The following is a 7,301-nucleotide window of genomic DNA, read 5'->3' as shown; positions in this document are numbered from 1 at the left end:
CATCAACGTGCGCTGCTGTAACGCCGCTTTGTCCTCTGAGATCACCAGGTATGAAACCTGAGTGCTGACAGAGCAGCATGTTCCCCCTCATTCACCTCCACCACCACAGCCAAGGCATGCTGGGAAACTGAGGACACACAGACGGAGAACTGAAGTGTCTGCTGTGTGTTCATCTCAGAGTCCTCACAGGTGACACATTAGCTCCAGAACACCAAGCCAGGTGTTTGAAGCCTGACAGGGATTCTTCCCATCCAGAGGGAGGATTTAGCTGCACAACAATGAACATTAGTGTGTAGTTTAGAAACACAGACTGTGCCTGCACTGCATCTAGTGAAGAAAAGTGTTACTGCCAGAGAACGAGGCTCCTTTAAAGCAGCTGATATTAAGGTTGAAAAATCAACAATAAGCTGATGTAATCAACGTTTCACAAAATGGTCAGCAGCTAAAATCTGGAGCCGTTCTTTGGTGGTAATTAACAGTTTGTTCTTGTTAGCTAATTATGTCATTAAAGGTAGCAGCAGAAGCCTTGTGTTGAAAGCCCATTCACTCACACATTCACACAGTATGTGTGTGTCTGTGTTACACTGTGGACATCCCTTCTGTTGGAGCGCCATCTTGTGGCAGGTTTAAGAAATGTTCTTCTTGTAAATCCAAACTGATGCACCTCCATAGCAGACTGTGGAGGCTTTCAGTGACATGAAGACTTGATTTATACTGTCATATTCTCCTGTTACACAAAGCACAGCACGCTGAACATGGATGAACTGAAACTCCCAGCATCTGACTGAGGAAAAGCACAAATCATTCTCACACTGACTCCTGCTTGATTTTAGATTTGCTTTCAAATCCTCACACTTTCATATGAAGCACTAAATGGGCTCCAGACTGTTTATCTCAGCTTCCTGTCAAACACACTGCTGCTCACACCGAGGCTCAGTTTACTCCTCCAGCCTGGCTTAACCTGCTGTCTGTTAAAAACAGTCCCACACTCCTCTGTTTAATCCTTCTGATCAGACTCTTTGATTTTGTATTGTTTTTACCTGAAGTTGTGTTTTTGACATGGTTCTGTCTGTGAAATAAAGCTCACACACACACTGCTACAGTCCTTCATACACTTAGAAACGAAGCTGCTCCTTTCCTCAGTGCTGACACATAAAGAAGAGTTGGTTTTATATCCAACACGTCTCTGTTCCAGAAAACAGCTTCAGCAGCCTCTGAGTCTGAACTTGGAGTTGGTTATAAGCCACAGGCCTGTGTGCACAGCAATGAGGAAATATAATGCAGTAAGTGAAACATGGATGTGTGGAACAGATTATCCCAAAGGTTGATTCTGTTCATCTGGACGTTCTCAGTGAAACATTTGGTCTCTCGGTCAGGTGACTCCTTTAGTCTCAGCTGACTGCAGGTTTCCAAACCTTTGTCACTGGATCACTCACTTCATCTCCAACGTGTCCCTGACACAGACAGCTGGAGCCGTTACAGCAAAATCATTGATCATCGTTTTTAGAACATTAGCTGGTGTTGGTGGGCAGGCTAGCAGTGCTAATTGTTAGCACTAGTTCTGCTGCTCTCCCTTTGTCTCTGTTATTGTTGGTCTTTAGTGAACAATAGAAAGTGTCTTCATGAGACTGTTGCCTAATGTTCAAATGTAGATAACACCACCTGCACCAACCTGTTACACAGCACAACCCTCTGGTGTAGCTTTGCCCATACGGTAAAAAAATATATTTTAAAATACATTTTAAAATATATTTATATATTTAAAATGTATTTTAGCACATATATTTTTTGGCCATTTTTTGTATATTTTGAAATATATTAATAAAATATATTTCAAAATACAATTTAAATGTATTTAAAATCATTCAAAAAAATATAAATTTAACCCTTCATATATTTCTAAGAAAACACATTCACATGTAACATCTGAAAGAAATCTTTATTTGATGTTTAAAACATACATATAGCATATCAATCAAGCAAGGAATATTCATTTTATAAGTTTATTCTCATTACATACTTAAACATTCTAAAAGAAACACACACACATATACATATATGTGTGTGTATATATATATATATATATATATATATATATATATATATATATATACACACAGTCTCAGTTCCCCCAGCTTTCACTGCAATCCTCAAAGCCCTTCTGGACACGCTGGGAAACCCCTTCCTTACCCCCACTGTAACAAACAAAAGTCACAGTTCTATTACTTTTATCAGAGTTAAAATAAAAATGTGATTTATGTTAGCTGGCTTCATTTAGCAAACAGATATTTCTGTTTATACAGATACAGATATTAATACAGATATATTTTACGCATAATTTTACCTCTTTTTTTTCCTAGATGGGAAGTCTATCCAGTTCACATTACAGTAATGCTAACACCCCTTTTGGTCGTCTCTCCTTACCTTCCAGCATTCATAAATCTGTTGACCTTCTTTGTCTGAGACCAACCACTACAATGCATCATCACCTATTTGTATTGGTAACTTACTTTACAACCTATTTTAATGGTTGCAAAGTAAGTTACTTGTGCTGTATGCAATTTTAGATACACAGAAAATCTTCACTTACTATATATGGCTGTCATAGTGTCCTTATCAAGGGCAGTTCTTCACTCTGCGCCGATGTCCGTTTTGCTCTGTCCTCCTATAAAAAGCATGAACATTTGAGTGTTTGACTAGTTTTAGATTTCCAAAAATTTGATATTTGTACAACTAAACATTTGAACTACAATATATGCTATTGAGCGATACTTTTATGGGTAATTTTCGGTAAAGAAACTGGTGACAGAGTTGTAGGCTTTTTAAAGTACTATTAGCTAACCATTTGAACTGACTTTCAAAGCTGATTACCTTTTAAATTGCTGTGGATCAAAACCTCCAGTGGGAAGGCGGCCATTAGAAGAACACGCACCATTGAACCTGAAAATAACAAAAACAAACAAAAAACAGAACAATATATAAGAGTCCGGTAGGGTAATAAATCTCTTCTGAAGCAATATAGTTATTTTGGGTGAAAAACAAAACATTCCTCTAAAATATATATACTGACATCAGCAATCAACATCATGATTGTAATTATTTCCTTTTTAGTACATCTACTGCTGTTTGCATGTGTCAAGCACTACGACTGTATCTATGCATATAAATTCACCATATATATCCAGCAAAAATGTTTTGTTATAGGAAAACAAACAAAGGCATTCAATCAGAGGTGAGAAATTAATTGGGAATATGAATTATAGGTGAACTATTCTTTACCTACTAGCAATCAAGCTTGAAATATTTGAATGTAAAATAAAATAAATAAATAAATAATAATAAAAATAACATGATGTAATTAAAATGCACAACTTACATTAAGGAAATCTGCATTTGTATCCACAGGCTAAAAGTAAAACAGTAAATGTGTTAGTGATAGTACAGGTATTTGTAAAAAAAAAAAAAAAAAAAAGAGGCAGTAACTGTGACGCTTCTAGTGGGATGCTAAATGCAGAGATTTATATTTACAGTATAATACTGCATGTACGGGTAGCTGTGTTGTGAACTGTAACTGAATATTAGAGAATCTCAGAGAAATTAAATGTATTTATTTTTTTAATTTATCAATCATAAAACTGTGTGTTTTGAAGGCCTGTTACGATAACGACTTTTTGTTGGTCGGTATATTGCCCCATAAACAATTGCGACAAGTTATGTCATTGTCATTTTAAGACCATTTTATGTCTTTGAATGTATAATCATAATATAACACCATAATAATGCAAGATCTACACACTTTCAATTGACAAACCAACATCTAATTCTTAAAGTATTTAGATCATTGAAATTAGGAATCAAAATATTAGATACCTTAAAAACTTGAATAAATAGTAAGTTTTCTAACAAATAGAAAACAATGATATTTAATGTTATTGTTTTGTTATCATTATATTTTATTTTTGTAAATATAATGGCACATAAATTACATCATCAACAATTATTGAGGTCATGTACATGTACTGTGTGTTAAGTCGATATATCGATTATTGTGATAGGCCTACTGTTTTGGTATCATAACGAGCTTGTCAAACATGCATGACCACTAAACAATGTCTAAGCAGTAGTACTGGTCTGAATGACAACAAACATAACTAGTGTTTTGGAAAATCTGTTAGAAAACAGTTATTTCAATAATTATGATTAGCATGTGACACAGACACCGCATAAAAAACCACAACAACAAATACTTACTTTAGGAGGATGGGGGAGGGCAGCATGAGGTTGAGACTTTGACATCTGTAAAAAACAAATTCATGTATTACAAACAAGTCACTTAAAAATACATTAATGTGGCAGACTGTTCCCTGTTCAGATGCAGTGTATAAGTACAATCAGGGCTGTCACAACAATGGGGTGGGGCCAAGTGGCTGCAACCCTAGGTACAATGTGCAGGTATATATAATTACATATAATATATGTGAATAAAGCAAGAATCTGTTTAGGTTAGTCACTGTGCTGACTGATGTTTGCTAGGTTTATATGATTGCAAACTGCACAAAAACAACAACAGCAACAACATTAATGACAATGACAAACAAAATTACTTACATTTATGTAAATCTCACATTAGGAAGATCTGCATTCGATTTCATGGGCTGAAATAAATAGGCAGAAACATTACTGCTAAAAAAAATAAAAAACAAAAACTCTAAAAAGCCTAAAAATGACTTAAAAAGCAAGGAAATGTGGAACATTGTAATTAGCGAACATTAATAAAGCATAACTGTTCTTTGTTTCTAACCTTGGTAAGTACTCTGTAGCCAGAAGGAGAGGTAGGATTTCTGTGAAAGCCAAATTAAATGTGAATAGGCTTTGATAGTTATTGAGAAGGCAGAATAATAAGAAAAGGCAAAAGTACGTCACAATATAATTAATTAAGTTACATATTTTGATTACCAAATTATGGAAGCGTGGAGCTGCCACCCAGGCAAAAGAAAAATAGAGCTGTATCACGTTATGACGTGAAATGTTTATTGTTCTAACATTATGCTTTTCATGTTTGTATAATACAGTGGTTCTTAACCTTGTTGGAGGTACCGAACCCCACCAGTTTCATATGCGCATTCATTGAACCCCTCTTTAGTGAAAAATAAAGTGTGTTTTTTTTTTCAAATTAGACGTAGATATGTTTTTTACTGGTGCACAAAATGAGCCGTGCACGTCACAGCGGAGGCTCTGCCGAACCCCTGAGACCAACTCACCGAACCCCTAGGGTTCGATCGAACCCAGGTTAAGAACCACTGGTATAATATAATATCACATTATTATAATATACATAATTGTCACGTTCGCACAATATTGTACGGACGTGATAATTATGTACATTTTTCGTACAATGTTGTTCAAACATGTTGTTCAAACATGATAGTATATTGTTAGAACGATAAACTCTTCACGTTATAACGTGATATACTTATATTTCTCTTTTGCCTGGGTGGCAGCTCTACGCTTCCGTTCCAAATACACGAGAATAAAGTAATATTATATGGGAAAAGGCACCTGCTAGCTTGATGATGGAGGCTTCTTAGACTGGCCACCCGCCTTGGCTTCTTGTCGCCACTCCATGAAATAAAGGTCCGTTTCCTCCATGCCGGCTAATTATTCATCCTCATTAAAATCTCGTATATGTTCAGTTGGCAGAATTGAGAATTTTACATCTTCCAACCACTTAATTAACGCGAACATAATCGGCTTGTTTCTTCCCGTCTCCTGTATCCGGCCGTTCCTCTCGCTGTCAGATTTCGCGCCTCAGAGACGTCGTTATTTTTCAAAAAAAAAAAAAGAAGAAAGAAAGAAAGAAACAGCAACAACTACTAAAGAGAGTTTTTGCACGTTCATTGCACATTTGTGGGAATGTTTAAATATTTAATTTTTATTAATTACTTTTCATTATATCTTTATTTTTTAAACCATGCGCATACACTCCTGCACGCAAAGGGCTTTGGAGTTGACGTAATGTCGCAATGCATTGTGGGAGCGCAGCACCATCTTGGCAGGTCACGAATCAAAACAAGTTTGCTACGAACCATTCTGAAACGTAGCTCAAAAGAAAATGACGGTATAGAGACAGATTCTGTCCAGATGCAAAGAGACGGTACTTGATTGTTGAAATGTGGACCCGTATGAAATATAGCCGTGGAGTAGAAACCCTGAAGACCAAACCGCTATTGACTTAGCATGATCTACTCTCATACCTTGTCTGTGGAGTCAGAGCATACACGGCGCACCAATTTCGCAATTATAAATCTCTGGAGGCGCACATCCAATTCACCAAGGACTGGGTACAAGATTTGGCTATTTTTAAGCCTCCACGTTGTGAGTACGGCGTCATTCAAGCAAAGGTAAGTCAGCTTGAGTACTGCGAGTAAAATGCGTTTGATTCCCCCCAACATTCAAATTAGTGCTAGCAAAAATTCATTCGTGAGGGGAAATTACAGTGAGAACATGTAGAGGCTCTGTTAGAGGGATAACATAGTGAGTTCAGTGCATTGATGTGACATTGTCCTGAAGGATTTAGTTATTCTTTATGGTTAAAGAAATTGCCCTAATTAATTCATATTTATTATAAATAATCCTAATTACACATCTTGCTTCCTTGTTTGTGTCCTGTGTCACTAAAAATACATTCTGTTTTAGTTTTATACATTGATTAATGACCTGCAGAATCTGCTTGTCATATTAGGTGTCCATAATTGTCACTTAAAGTTGAACTTTATGTTTTCTCCCTCTTGAAAGTGATTACATCCTTGCATTACATACTTTAGGTTCATTTTTTGCTGATAGGTTTCTAAAAAGAAACATGCAGCGTTCTATAGATGGATACATAAAAACACTTTATTTGTTACATTTATGATAAATGGATTTGAAAGTAAATAAAACACATTTGTGTCGGACTTGGCTTATTAAAGTTCTTGTCTTTAAATGAACTTTGTCTGTGTGTGTTTCAGGTCCTGCACTCTTAAAGACTGAATTGCAGCATTGCAGCCACAGGTCATTGTGAGCATCACAGGGAAGGTTGAAGCCGCCCACTGCAGCTGTATGGCTAGAGTCGTGGAGACTTGCAGCCATGTCACTGCTCTTCTGTTTAATGTAGAAGCAACAGTGAGGATCTGTGGCACAAGGACTGTTACAGATGAACCTGCATACTGGGTTTTGCTGGGTAATATGACCAAGATACAGCCAGAGGTTGGCCATAAGATAGACTTCTCCTCTTCAGCTGCCCAAAAAAAAGGTTCTTGATC

The 7,301-nt window shown here is 36.5% G+C and overlaps 1 long non-coding RNA gene across 3 annotated transcripts; it reads right to left on the bottom strand.

Annotated features, from left to right (window-relative positions):
- Positions 1–2,590: 2,590 nt before the first annotated feature.
- LOC143415868 (uncharacterized) lies at positions 2,591–5,834 on the bottom strand. Of its 3 annotated transcripts, XR_013096289.1 has the most exons (6): positions 5,560–5,834; positions 4,802–4,841; positions 4,609–4,655; positions 4,252–4,296; positions 3,377–3,406; positions 2,800–2,940 (listed from the first exon to the last, which is right to left on the bottom strand). It is a non-coding gene; the product is annotated as an uncharacterized LOC143415868 (long non-coding RNA). The 3 variants fall into 3 exon arrangements; XR_013096290.1 differs by lacking the exon at positions 5,560–5,834 and adding an exon at positions 2,591–2,665 and having other exon boundaries at positions 2,872–2,940; positions 4,609–5,005; XR_013096288.1 differs by lacking the exon at positions 5,560–5,834 and having other exon boundaries at positions 4,609–5,005.
- Positions 5,835–7,301: the final 1,467 nt, after the last annotated feature.

The sequence above is a fragment of the Maylandia zebra genome, unplaced genomic scaffold, assembly GCF_041146795.1.
Source record: "Maylandia zebra isolate NMK-2024a unplaced genomic scaffold, Mzebra_GT3a scaffold11, whole genome shotgun sequence".
NCBI classification, from domain to species: domain Eukaryota; kingdom Metazoa; phylum Chordata; class Actinopteri; order Cichliformes; family Cichlidae; genus Maylandia; species Maylandia zebra.
Note: the sequence above shows the minus strand (reverse complement) of the source record. Positions and strands in the feature narration are given on the sequence as shown.